This window comes from Macrotis lagotis, chromosome 5 (assembly GCF_037893015.1).
Source record: "Macrotis lagotis isolate mMagLag1 chromosome 5, bilby.v1.9.chrom.fasta, whole genome shotgun sequence".
Taxonomy (NCBI): Eukaryota; Metazoa; Chordata; class Mammalia; order Peramelemorphia; family Peramelidae; genus Macrotis; species Macrotis lagotis.
Window position 1 is genome coordinate 206,268,499 of NC_133662.1, and position 14,779 is coordinate 206,283,277.

A 14,779-nucleotide genomic window follows, 5' to 3' on the forward strand; every position below is an offset into this window, starting at 1 on the left:
TGCCACTGAGATCAAAATTGTTCAATGGCAATCATAGTCACAGTTCATTTAGTTTAGTTCATTGTACATATACATGAAGCACAAATTGCATAACTTGTATAGTTTTCAAGTTGCAATATCAACCAGAATGTTGGTTGAAAATTGTCACAATCCTGTCAGAATGTCAAGGTCATCCCATCAAGCAATAGGGAAATAGAAAATGAAAGGAAGAAAAAGTCAGCTATTCATTCTTTCTTTTATTTTATTTTTAAGAAAGAAAAATGGTAAAGGGTCAGGAAAAAGAAGAAAAGATCATCTTGAGGTGATTCTGGCTTTTTTTTTTAATTGGATGAAACTAGCCAGTCCCCAAATGCCATGATTTCCTTACAAGAAGAAAGACCTCAACACAGCAGAGGTCAGGGTAGAGCTTAAAATGGTAACAGACTTTAGATTTTTTTTTCTGTGCTGCAAGTATGAACGGATTATATTCCTCGTGTGAGGGCATAGAAGCTCAGTTGTTAGATTTTTTCAGTAAAATAAGATATTTTTTAAAGTCCTCTCTGGCTAGATTTTTAATCCATGTAATTCTACCAAGAAATTCCTTTGTCATCAAGGGAGTTGGCATTTTACTCACACTGATAAAGATTTCTACACAACATGGGAACCACTTTTGACCCTTTGGACAAAATAAAGATCAACTTGTTTTATATTCACTATCCCTGCTTTTCACAGTAACCTGTTTCCTCCTGCTTTCATTTTCTCCTGTATCCTTCATTTCTTCTTTTATCTACCTTCTTTCTCTTATATACAAATATTTCCATAGCCTACAATTTGGCTCTTTTCATTCCTTTATTCCCAATATGCCATTAGTATAACTCTCTCTTAATCCCCTTGTAATTCCCCTATTGGGAACAAGTCATCAATCCTTTGTCAATGTGTGTGAGTGTGTGTGTGTGTGCATGTGTGTATGTGCATGTGTGTGTGTGTGTGTAATAAGTGTGTGTTCTTCCCTTCTTTTACCTTGATAGTTAAATTGCAAACTGAGGGAAACAGTATATCTATTCTTCACCAATGAAAGAGATTTTTTAAAATTAAGACAAAGTGAGACCTAATTAATAGGATAATAGTTAACATTTATACAGTGTTTGCTATATGCCAGTCCCTATGTTGTCTTTTACAAAAATTATCACATTTTGTTCTCATAATAACCTTGAGAGGTAGATATTATTATTATCCTATTTTACAATTGAAGAAATTAAGTTAATTAGAGTTAAATAATTTGATTAGGCTCACATGGAATGGAAGCACCTAAGATCAAATCTTAAACTAAGTATTTTTGACTCCAGGTCCATCTATGGTACCACCTAGGTGTCACATTATCAATCTTTAAAATATATAACTTTTATTGATATAATTTTTCATTCTTACTCTCATTCCCCAACTCATTTAACTACTCACCAATAGTTTCCCTCTGCAACAAAGTACAGTTAAAAAGAATAAACCACCTTTTTGATTCTAAATGACAATGAATTTCTCACTCTATAACTATGTCCTTCTTTGTGGGTGAGAAAGGCATGCTTCATCATCAGTCATAGTTACCTGAAGTCCTGATTGATCACAGTATTGATAAGAATTTTGTTGTCTTTAGTTCTTCTTTTCCTTTATATAATTGTGGGTTTTGCAACTTTCCAAAAATTCTTCATTTATTCTTGTATTATGTTCATATTCTGTGCATCATATTCAACGAAAACTAACATTTATTCCTTGGTTAATGTCTCCAGGTCTTAGCTATTATGAAAAGTCACATTAATCACAAACCCATCCTTACACGTCCCGTGTTGTCTCTAATTTCCTAAAACCATAGCATGAGTTAGAGAAAAAAAGATATTGAGGGTTGGAGCCAAGATGTCCAGGGACTTGCTTGAACTCTTCCCCAAGGCCATCTAAATACCTTTAAATAATTACATTAAACAAATTCTAGATTGACTGAACCCACAAAAAAGAGAGAAGCAATTTTCTAGTTCAAGGAAACTTGAAAGATCTATAGGAAAGGATATTGCACCAAGGTAAGAGAAGAGGGCAGTCCAGAGCAGGCTATTGGCAGAGCAAACCAGGAGCAGGTCAATGGGAAACTAAGCCCATGGACACCAAAGACAACTTAAAAGGTCAACAGGAAAGGTCTGTTGTCTCTGAGTGAGAGTGGAGTATAATCTAGTGGAATTTGTTGTAATTTAGACCAATCATCAGCAAATCAGGAGCAGTCCTTAGAAGCTACTAAGAAAACACAGGTAGTAGCTACTTTCAGAGCTCTCATTCCATAGATGGTAAGGGAATCAGACAATAGGTCAAGAGGAGATTACAGGGAATTCTTTGCTAACTTTGTTGCTTTGAATATACTTGGATCCTGGTCACAATTCTGGGTGCCAGTCAGAGGTTGGGACGATAGGGGATCTCATACTTCCATAGCAGAAAAAATAAGTGTTTCTGGTCACTCATAGACCATAGCACAGTCCAGTAAAGTAGTAATAACCTATCTTTAAATCAAACCACCTTAGAAGAACTGAAAACATGTAACTCCTCAGAAATATCTCTGAAAAGATACTTTGTAAAAATCGTTGAAGTTTGGTTGAGTGTGAAAGGACATCCCTGGAAATAGAGCTCTACTTTATCAAAGAGTTAAAAGCCAGGTCAAAAGCTAAGAAAATGCGAAAACAAAATTAAAAAAAATAAAATCTGACCATAGAGAGTTGAAGTTCTTTTTTAAGGAAGTTCAAAACATATGCTGAATTTATAGCAGTAATTTTTGTATTGACAAAGAATTGGAAATTGAGGGAATTCCCATTAATTAGGGAGTGACTGAACAAGTTATGGTATATGAATGAATGGAGTACTACTGTTCTATAAGAAACCAGGAATGGATGGACTTTAGTGAACCACTGTATACATCAACAACAACATCATGAGATGTTGATGGTTGCAACTCCCCTCAGCAATTCAGAGAGCCTGGACAACCAACCCTATTAGGCCAGCTATGGACAATGTTATCCACATTCAGCAGAAAAAAAAGAATCTGAATTAATTCTAAGTTCATTTTTTAAAAACTTCTGGGGGAAAGGGGAGGCAACAGAACCAAGTAGAGGCAGGAATTCCCAGAAACCCTACTCCAGACCACTCCAAATGCCTTAAAATTAAGACTCTAACCAAATTCTAGAGTGGCAGAATGCACAGAAAGACTCAGTGAAACAATTTTGTGGGCCAAGACAATCAGGAAGATTCTTGGGAAGGTTCTGTTCCACTGAGGTTGGAAAGGGCCACAGGAACAATATCTGAGTCTCTGAGAAAGCTTACATCCATGGTAGCAGAGGCATTTTCCAGACCTCTCACTGCAGAAATTGCTAAGGACAACTAGGAAGGTCAGCAGAAAATCTGTGACATACCACAGTGAGTGTTGAGCCCAGGCCAGGGCAGACCTAAGTGTAGTCACGCCCCAGGAAGCTTCAATGCTACCTGGCAACTGCTTCCAGAGCACTCAACTCATGGGAGGTAAGTCAGGGGAAGACTACAGAGGTCTCTATGTTATCTCTGAGGCAGTACTCTATTGCTTTGCTCAGCCTCAGAAAGGGAACCTTTATGGAAGCATAGAGTCCATCCTCGCAGTTCCAGGGCAAAGGGAAGTGCTTATCTATGGACTAGAGAATGAACCAGAAAAGCAGTCAAGAGACTCTCATAAGATCTTGAAAGAGTTGAATTCTCTTTGGAAGGTATTCCAAAACTCTTCAAAAACTTAGGAAAATGAATAAAAATTAGGTCATAGCCTGGGGAAATGTGCAAACAAGAGAAGAAAAAGAATCTGATCATGGACAATTGCCATATTTCTCCATGAATTAATTTTGGTACCTGAAATTTGAAAAAAAATGCTTCTTTCTGAGATCAGGCTTGAATTGTTTTCTCATTTGGAGAAGGATTAAACTTACATTCAGCACCACAATTTCTATTCACTTTTGCAAACTAGATTGCTTTTAACTTGAATTCTGCACTGTATATCTTTTTTTGAGCCATTTCTGGGCAAAACATGGCAAAAGTAACCTAATTTATCAGTACCAAATATGAAATAATGAGAGAGAAAAAAAGCAAGAAGCCTGAAAAAAGCAGGAAATACAAATAAAAACATCCACAACCGCAGTATAAGAAGCTATCAGTTTTTAGAATCCAGATTTTTAAAACACAGTGCACATTAGACATGGGGAATTATGGTATTTTGGTCTTAAGGAGGATCAAAATACACAATCAGAAGATGACAAAGTCAAAGCTTCTGTATCATAAGCCTCCAAGAAGAATAAGAATTGGTCTCAGTCTATGGAAGAACTCAAGAAAGTTTTTGAAAATCAAATAAGGGAGCTAGAGGAAAACTTGGGAAGAGAAATGAGAGCAATGCAGGAAAATCATGAAAACAAAGTCAGCAACGTGGTGAAGGAGGTACCAAAAATACCAAAGAAAATTGCATATTAAAAACAAGTTTAAGTCAAATGGAAAAAAGCAGTCCAAAAAGTCAATAAGGAGAATACCTTAAAAAGCATAATTGATCAGATGAAAAAGGAGATGAGAAAGTTCTCTGAAAAAATTGCTCCTTCAAATGTAGAATGGAGCTAGGAGAGACTGTGAGAAATAAAGAAACAGTAAAACAAAACCAAAAGAATGAAAAACTAGAAGAAAATGTGAAATACCTCATTGGAAAAACTACTGAAATGGAAAGCAGATCCAGGAGAAATATTAAAAATTATTGGTCTACCTGATAGTTATGACCAGAGAAAGAGCCTACACTTCATTTTTTAAGAAATTGTCTAGGAAAATTGCCCTGATGTCCTAGAAGAAGAGGGTAAAATAAAAATTAAGGGAATCCCTGAATCACTTCCTGAATGAGATTCCCTCCAAAACCCCTAGGAATATGATAGACAAATTCCAGAGCTCCTAAATCAAAGAGAAAATATTACAAGTAGCCAGAAAGAAACTATTCAAATATCATGTATTTACAATCAGGATTACACAGGATTTAGCAGTGACTACATTAAGGGCACTTAGAACTTGGAATATGATATTCCAGAAGGCAAAAAAGCTTGGATTACAATTGAGAATCAACTACCCAGCAAAAAAACTGAACACTACCTTTCAGGGGAAAAGATGAATCTTCGATGAAATAGGGAACTTTCAAACATTTCAAACAACCAGAGCTGAACAAAAAGTTGGATCTCCAAGTACAGAATTTAGTTGAAGCATAGAGAGTGAAGATGAGATGGGTAGATTATGAGGGATTAAATGACATTGAACTGCTTGTATTACTGCATGGGAAGATGGTACTGATAACTCATATGAACCTTCTTATTTATTAAAGCAGCTAGAAGAAGCATATATAGACAAGGCACAGGAGGGAGCTGAGTATGAAGGTGGTATGTATTATAAAGATAAAATCAATGGGTGAGAAAATAATGTACTTGGAGAAAGGGAAAGGAGGGGTAGAATGGGCTAAGATAGTTCATATCAAAGAGGCAAGCAAAAGCTTTTTCAATGAAATAGTTGGGGGGGGAGGTGAGGAGGGAATGAGTGAACCTTCATTCCCATTGGAATTGGCTCAGAGAGAAAACAACATACAAACTCAACAGGTTATAGAAATCTATCTTACCCATATGGGAAAAGGAGAAGAAAGGGATGGGAGAAAGTATTGGGAACCATTGCGTATTGAGAATACCGTAAATTATTATCACCTAATGCCTTTGAGCATCAGAACCTTGTTTGGTTAAGTACCATGGGAGTGGGAGTGGAAAAGAGACTGGAAAGATATTTAGGCACTATTGTTTTGGTGAATAAATGGAGAACTTGGAGCACTTGGAGATCTTGATGGAGTGCTTGTCTCCTTTGTCATCCTTGCTTCCCTCCCCTCCAACACTCAGCTGGGGAAGATTGAGGGAGTCCAGGAAGTAGGACTCTACAAGAAAGGTGACAGGAGAAGTGGAGGTGGGGCTGTAGGTGACAGAAGAAAGGGAAGGTTGTAGGAGAGGATTTTGAAAATGAGGCAAGAGAAGTAGAGGAAGAATTGGGAATAAAAATGAAAGTGATTCAAAAAATCATTATAAACAAGTCAGCAGCATGAAAGGAGATATAAAATAAAAATTCAATAAAAACAATTTAAAAAAAGATTAAGTCAAATGATAAGAAGAGATCCAAAAATCTAATGATAAGATAAATGTCTTTAAAAAACCACAATTGGTCAAATGAGTCACTGAAGGAAAAAGAAAAGAAACCTCCCTAAAAACGTAGACTTGGTCAAAGGAAAGGGGAGACAGTAAAGATTACTTAATAAAATAATTTCTTGAAAATTAGAATTGAGCAAACGGAAGCTAATGACTTTCTGAGAAAGAATAAAACAAAACCAATATAATGAAGAAATAGAAGACAATGTGAAATATCACTTTAAAGGAAAGATAACTGATTTGAAAATAGATCTAGAAATGATAATTTTACAATAATTACTCTAAAAATTATAAACATCTAACAAAAGAACCTAGACAAAATCTTAAATAAATTATCCAATAAAATTGCCCTAATATTCTAAAACAAGAGGATAAAATAGTAATTGAAAGGATCTACTTTTCATCTTCAGAAAGATATAAAAATTTTAAAAAATGGAATATAATCCAAATCCAGAAGTCACAGGTCAAGAAGAAAATATTGCAAACAGCCAGAAAGAAACAATTGAAGTCATGGAGTCAGTCAATATAACACAAGAATTAGTAGCTTCTACATTTAAGAACCATTAAGATTTGAGATAATAATATTCTGGAAGAAAAATGAACTTGGATTACAACCAAGAATCACATACCCAACAAAACTGAACACATTTTCAGGGGAAATGTTAGGCATTCAATTAAATAGAGGACATTCAAATTTTCATGATGAAAAGACTAGAATTGAACAGAAAATTTGATTATCAAACACAAGACTAAGGAAAGGCATATAAGAAAACAACAAAGATAAATCATAAAGGATTTAATGATGTGAAAATTGTTTCTTTTTTGGGGGGGAGTGTCTATTTTCTTTTATAACATGATTATTATGGACATATTTTGCATGACTACAACCCCCTCAAAAAAAGGATCTGGAACCCAAATATCCAGGTGCAAATCCTAGTACTTTCATTTACTAGTATGACTGAGTACTAAAAATAACTCATATGTAGTGACTTGAGGTTATATTTTTTGGAATATGGAGTCACAGATTGCTTTGAATTTGGGATATTCTTTAACAGTCCACCATAGAGAAAGATATCTATAAGTTATGGGTGCTTCCAGGTCCTACTATACCATTCTTTGATTCCTTTCTTTTTAAACTTCCTTCACCTTGGAATCTGGATGCTGTGCACTACTTTCACTCTCATCCTCTAATTTTAACTAAAATAACAGTTATCATACCAATAATGCAAGTATACAAATATATAAATCTGTACATAAATATGTGTTTGTATGAACCAATCACTAATTATATAATACACGATTGGTTTATTACTATCAAGTACATTAATTATAAATCTGATTTCATTAGTCCACTGCAGTTTTCATATTACCATTGAAATTCATATATCTTAAAGACTTGCCTAAAGATACTCCGCTAGATAGTTTCCTAGGATCTTCTGAACAGTAGGGTAGTGCTTCTATATTGAAAAAAACAAGTTGTTTATCCAAAATGACTTCTTATTTCTTAATTTTTATCAACAAATTTTCCTTTGACCAAAAATGAAAATAGAATTATAGAAGTCATTTGCTCAATGAATAAATTTTTTAAAACATTTATGAGCAGGGGTGGCTAGGTGGCATCATAGTGGATAAAGCACTGGCCCTGGAGTCAGGAGTACCTGTGTTCAAATCGGTCTCAAATGTTTAATAATTATGTAGCTGTGTGGCCTTGGGCATGCCACTTAACTCCGTTTGCCTTGCAAAAACCTAAAAAAGAAAAAAAAAACATTTATGAGCAAGGCCTTATATTAGGCACTGGGGAAACAAAGAAAAATTTTAAAAAATTGCTTCTTCTCTCAAGGAGTATAAATTAAAATATTACATCTCTTACTGGGAAGTATGTTTCTATTAAGGGCTGTGAAATTGGGAATAATTTGAAAGTGGGAAGACCTAAAAAACATTAGCTATGTTATGAATATTAGGCATTAAAGGTCCTTTCTGCTTTACCTGCTAGACAAATTGAATTATTCATTCTTACCTTATCCCATTATGTGCCTTTATTTACACTATGCTCCATTTTTTTCTCTCAAGAAATCATTCCTTCTTTTCTGCTTGAGGAATTTATCTTTTCCATACCGATATTTCCTCTGCATATATCATCTAATTTGTATTCCATATATATATATATATGTGCGTGTGTATGTATACATATATATATATATATATATATATATATATGTATCTATACACTTACTTAGTTCATTATTATACTTCAAGCCTTTCTTGAATTGGGCCTCTATTTTATTTTCTCCTTGCATCCCTCAGGCTTTTCAAAATGCCTTGTGCATTTTTTGCTGAATGTGCAAATAATTATTTGTGAATTGATGCATAAATGAATGGGACGATGGATGATATTTGTGCTATAAATAAGTTTATGACTTCATGATACAAAATACAGAAAACTACCTTGTTGTTTTGACAGCTGTATGAAGCTTCTCTTCTTTTGGGACATAAAGGATATACCTTAGCATGATAAAAATATAATCACAGTTATAGCCTAAAAGAGGAAAACACACAATATCAGGTTACTATAATTCTAAAGACATTTTGTTCTTTCACTTCAGTGCTAATTCCCCATACAATCTTGTGTTTTCTGAGTTTGCTAACTACTACAAGTTTCTAATAACTTTGAATATCTTTAGATCATGCTTATGACTACTAGCCTTCGTGAGGCCCTCAGGATCCATACATGCTGGGGCAGGACCCATTTATCTTTGTGCTTATTGGTGGATTACATTATTTTCATGAATGGGTACTGAATTCTGTATGAGACCCTTGATTATCTTTGTTGGACTAGGCTAAGAGCCAAAAGATCGGAAACCTCTATTCATAACTGAGACCACATTAGTGAACTTCTAAGTGTTAGCAAAGTGATCTACTATTCTACCAGTTTTTGTTAATTGACCTGATCAATTTAGGATTGGTTAGCAAGTTTTATTATCAAACAAAACAGAGCAGAGGAAAAAAAGACAGAGACAGAGAGAGAGAGACACAAGACAGTGACAGAAAGAGGCAATGAGAATCTGCCTTGCATATTATATAACCTATAACAAATATAAATATATTTGAGTAAGTTGGATAGAGAAGGTTAATGGCTATTGCCAAATGTTTGCAAATCATCCTGGAAACAATACAATTTCTTTGGTGATGTTTCTGACAGCAGACATTAATTAGGATAATCTTATGGAGAAAGGAAATATGTTCTTCTAAACAGAAGTATAGGCAAGTTGGTTTCTGAAAGATATTTAAATAAAAGTTATGACTCTATTGAAGAGTACATCTTCCACAGCTATTTTAGAGATAGATTATGCTATGAATAAAAATATTTTAGTATGTTCTTCTTATATTGGTAAATCATAGGATGAGTATGGTCGACAGCTGATCTCTTGAGGATTATGATTAAGTGTAGAGGACAAATTGACCGTGCAGAAGATAGAAAGTTGATGTTTCATTTGAACAACCTGGTGAAAGCTTAAGAGAATGATTAATGTGTACAAGTATCTTGAAGCTAAGAAAATATTACCTTTATGTACAACAGTAATGATTCAAATGTATGTTTTCAGGAACATTAAAGGGTGAATTTTTTTATTACATATTTTGGAAGATAATGTAGATTCTTATTCTAGAATGAATTTGGTGAACATTACTGGAACTCAGAATTCTGATGTCAATATTCATAATAGTATTTGGAAATTTACGTAACTGGACCTTAGAGATTTTTATAGATTTTTGCTAAAACATTGAATTCCCAGAAATTGCTATCCCCCCAAATTCCCTTGATGTTTTGGAAGTCTACCAAGTATTTGACAAGAGATTATAAATATGTTTCTGAGGGTGTTGATAGGAGAATGGAGGGCATAATATCACAAAATCATATCTTGTCAACTTTATCTATTATCATCATTGTCATACTGGGATTAATTTTACCAGTTCATTCCTTCAACTAATTGTCATAAGAAAAAGATACAAAGTTAACCATCCTGGTTGGTCATATATGGACAATTTTCAACTCATTAATATTACTCTTATATTGTGCTATTTGGAAATGAATATATTACTCTAGATGAGATCTGAGAAGGACAGAGCATAATAGGACTACTTTCTCTCTGTTCCAGGAAACTATGTCCCTTGACACAGTTCAAAATCTCATTAGCTTTTGTGGCTATGGTATAACATTAATGAAGTGTAAAACTGTTTTGGGATATATATGAAGAATTCAAGAAAAAATTGGATCTAAACCTGAAGTATTATAGACTAAAAAGGTTTAATTGCATATTCCTTTGGTTAATAGAAGTTAAAAGATAGAGAAGATGAAGACAAAGAGGTGATTGCCTAGGGGATTAGATGTAGTAGTAGCAGTAGCTGCCAAGAATGGGAAGAGTGTAAGAAAGAGAAATTAGGGACAGTTGCATGTGCAATTGAGCTGATCACAGCAGCCTCCATCTGGGATAAAAGAGAGGTTGACTTAGAAGAGCAGCACATATTGTGCATTATGGTAAAAGGGTAAGGGAGGAGTTGAACTTCTGGTAATTCATATTATCTCAGCAGATTTACATCTCAGAAAGATTTGATGTGATTCCCACAATCTCAATATTCCATTTCCATGGAATTAGCCCTGGGATAAATTTGCAAGTGGCCCACAATGAGTAGACAACAATAGGATGGAATTTAGATGCCCACAGGCTATGTAAGGTGAAAATATATTTAAATCTTATTTTTCCTTAATATTTCTTCTACTTTTACAAAACTGACTCAAGGTGAGTTGATGTGACAGGACCACAACATTAATACTTTATATATGTTAAACTGTATCATTATTGCAATCACTCTCAAGCAAAGATCCTATCCTATTTAAAAAAAAAATTTTCAAAGGTAGTTTTAAGCAATCATTCATTTGCAAGTTTATGAGTTCTATATTTTTCCATCCTCCTCCCCACCGCCCATGGAAGCAAACAATCTGATATTAGCTATATATGGGCAGTCAAATTTGGCATATTTCTATATTAGTCATGATGTGAAAGAGGAATTGGAACTAAAGGGAGAAAAAACTAGAGAAAGAAAGAAAATAATGAAAAAGACATTTTAAAAAGTGCACATAGGATGCTTTGCATTCAGACTCTAGCGTTTGGTTACTTGTTCACTTGTTCGTTTTTTTCTGTATGTTGATGTCTTTTTCCATAAGAAGTCTTTCAGGATGGTGCTTGATCAATGAATTGCGGGGAGGAGTTGCATTCATTATAATTGATCTTCTCAAAATGTTAATGTTAATGTGTTCAGTGTTCTCCTGGTTCTGTTCACTTCCCTCAGCATCAGTTCATGTCAGTCTTTTCATGCTTTTCTAAAGTCCATCTGTTTATTATTTATTATAGAACTGTAGTATTTCATATCATTTACAGTAACTTGCTCTATAATTCCCCAGTTTTTGGACACTCAATTTTCAATTCTTTGCCGCTACAAAAAAGACTGCTATAAATATTTTTGTATATGTGGGTCTTTTCCTCTTTTTTATGATCTCTATGGGATATAGACCTATTAGTGGTATTGCTGGATCAAGAGTATGAAGTATTATTGCTCTTTGGGCATAGTTCCAAAATGTTCTCCAGAATAGTTGAATCACAACTCCACCAACAGTGCATCAGTGTCCCAGTTTCTCACATCCTCTCCAACATTAATCAAATCCTCTTTTTTGTAATTTTAGCCTCTCTGATAGGTGTTAAGGTTATGTTAAGGTGTTAAGAGATGTTAAGATTTGCATTTCTCTAATAAATAATAATTTGGAACATTTTTTCCTTTAATTTCTTTATCTGAAAACTGTTGTTTATATTCATTTATCATTTATCAATTGGAGAATGACTTGTATTCATAAATATCTAACCCAGGTTTCTATATATTTGAGAAAAAAGTCCTTTATCACCCTAGCTATGAAAAATGTTTCCTAGCTTTCTCATTCCTTATAACCTTGGGTGCATCAGTATTGTTTGTGGAAAAACTACTTAATTTAATGTAGTTGAAATAATTCATTTTTTTTTTTTTATTTTAGGTTTCTGAAAGGCAATGGAGTTAAGTGGCTTGCCCAAGGCCAAACAGCTAGGTAATTATTAAGTGTCTGAGGCCAGATGTAAACTCAGGTCCTCCTGACTCCAGGGCCCATGCTGTATCCATTGCATCACCTAGCCAGAAACAATTCATTTTATTATTTATAATGCTCTCGATCTCTTCTTTGGTCATAACCTTTTCCCTTCTCCATAGATATACTATTTTTTGTTCTCACATTTCTGGTTTGGGGCCAAGAAGGTGGTGCAAGACTTGGAAATCCCCAGAACTTTTCCCAACATAACTTTGAATGAAACTTCTACACTGACATTAAAGCTACAGATTCCACCCCCATCCCCAATAAAAGAGTGAAACAAGTTTTCCCTTGAAGATAATGTGGAGAATCTTCAGTAGAGATCTGTCTTTTGGGGGGTAAATGGGATGTATAGAGTAGCCTTGGTAGGAGAGCAGGAAAGCCAGTGTGGAGCTTAACCACAGCAGAACAGTGGTGAGAGTCCCCATCCCAGACAAAGCCTAAGCCCTGGGAATACTGGGTTAACAGACAGGACTGGGTTGGGAACAAACCACTGCACAGGCAAAGCTTGGTATAAAGGAGGAGACAACCTCTGCATAGACAAAATTTTGTCAGGTGATAAACCAGAGACCAGAATACAGTCTCAGCACAAAAAACAAGGGAGAATACTCCCTGTACACCAGGAACAGAGCTTAACTAGCAAAATGAGCACCCCCCTCCAAGAAAAAGAGACTAACCATAGAAAGCTACTATTTTGATAGGGGTGAAAAAATGCCATCTGAGAACAATAAAAAACAATGACAAATCTGCTACATATGAAACCTCAAAGGAGTTTATGAACTAGTTTCAAATCTAAAACTTCTTGGAAGAGTTTAAAAAGCATTCTAAAAACCAAAGAAGAAATGAAGAAGGAAAATGATAAAAAAAAAAAAAAAAAAGAAACAGTAATAAGAGCCATGCAGGAGAATTATGAAAAACTGACTGAAGAAATCAACAACTTTAAAAGTAAAACTGACCAACTGGAAAAGGAATATAACTCATAAAAAAGTAAAAATTTAACAACTGAATAAGGGAAGTAACTCATTTAAAAATAAAATTTGCCTATTGGATAGGGAAAACAGCTCACTTAAAAAAGAAAATTTACCATCTGCAAAAGGAAACATGAATGTTAACTGAAGAAAATAAAGCACTAAAATTAGATTTGCACAAAAGGAAACTAATGATTCTATGAGACACCAAGATTCCATCAAACAAAACCAAAAAACTGAAAAAAATAGAAGAAAATTTAAAGTACATTTCAGGAAAAACAAATGACCTAGAAAATAGATACAGGAGAGATAATTTATGAATTATTGCTCTAGCAGCTGAAAACCACAATCAATAAAAATGCCTGAACAATATATTTTGTGAAGTTATCATAGAAAATTGCTCTAATATCTAGAACAAAAAGACAAAATAATCCTTGAAAGAACCCATGGATCACCTTCAGAAAGAAATTCTAGAAGAACAATTCCTAGGAATATTAGAGCCAAATTTCAGAATTATCAGTAAAAGGAGAAAATAAAGGAAGCAGTCAAAAAGGAACAATTTAAAAAACTGAGGAACTACAATCACAATTACATGGGATTTATTAGCTTAAAAGATCAGAGAATGAAACATGATATTCCATTGGCAAAGGACCTTAGATTACAAACAAGAATCAACTTCCCTGAAAAATTCAGCATTTTGTTTTCAAGGGAAAAGATGGATTTTAAATGAAATAGAGGTCCAAAATTTTCTGTTTAAAAATCCAGAGCTGAATAGAAAATTCAATGTTCAAATACAAGCCTCAAGAGATGGGTAAAATTGATGATGACTTAATTTATTGATTTGTTGATTATCTGGAATAAGGCTAATTAAAATGAATAGTTCTCTATATATTAATTTTTTTCCCATCAGAAATATACTAGTTAAACATTTAGCAGTATACCTTTGATGTATGGGACTTAAATCTTTGTCAAAAATTCCCTACCAATTCTTCATTGTCATCAGTGGTATACTGGTAAATGTTCAATAACTTTTTGCATGACTTAAAAAAATAGAGCAATTAATTAAGCACTGAACATTTGTTAATATTGAGGTAATAAATATACTCACAGGTATTCTTTTATATCCATAAGATGTAATATGTAACACAAGCCAAGCCAAGTCAAACATCCAGTAATGAAAATCATATTTCTGTTTGGATGTGTGACCATATTTGACCTGAATGTAGTCACAGTTATGTAGTTTGTTTAAACTTAATGATACTTATTTAAACCTCAAAATTAACTTGCAGCCAGTTTTGATTTGTTTTCATATATATATATATATATATATATATATATATATATATATATATAAAATATATATGTATATGCATATGTATTTTGCATATCTATATATATCCATATCTATCTATTTCTCTCTC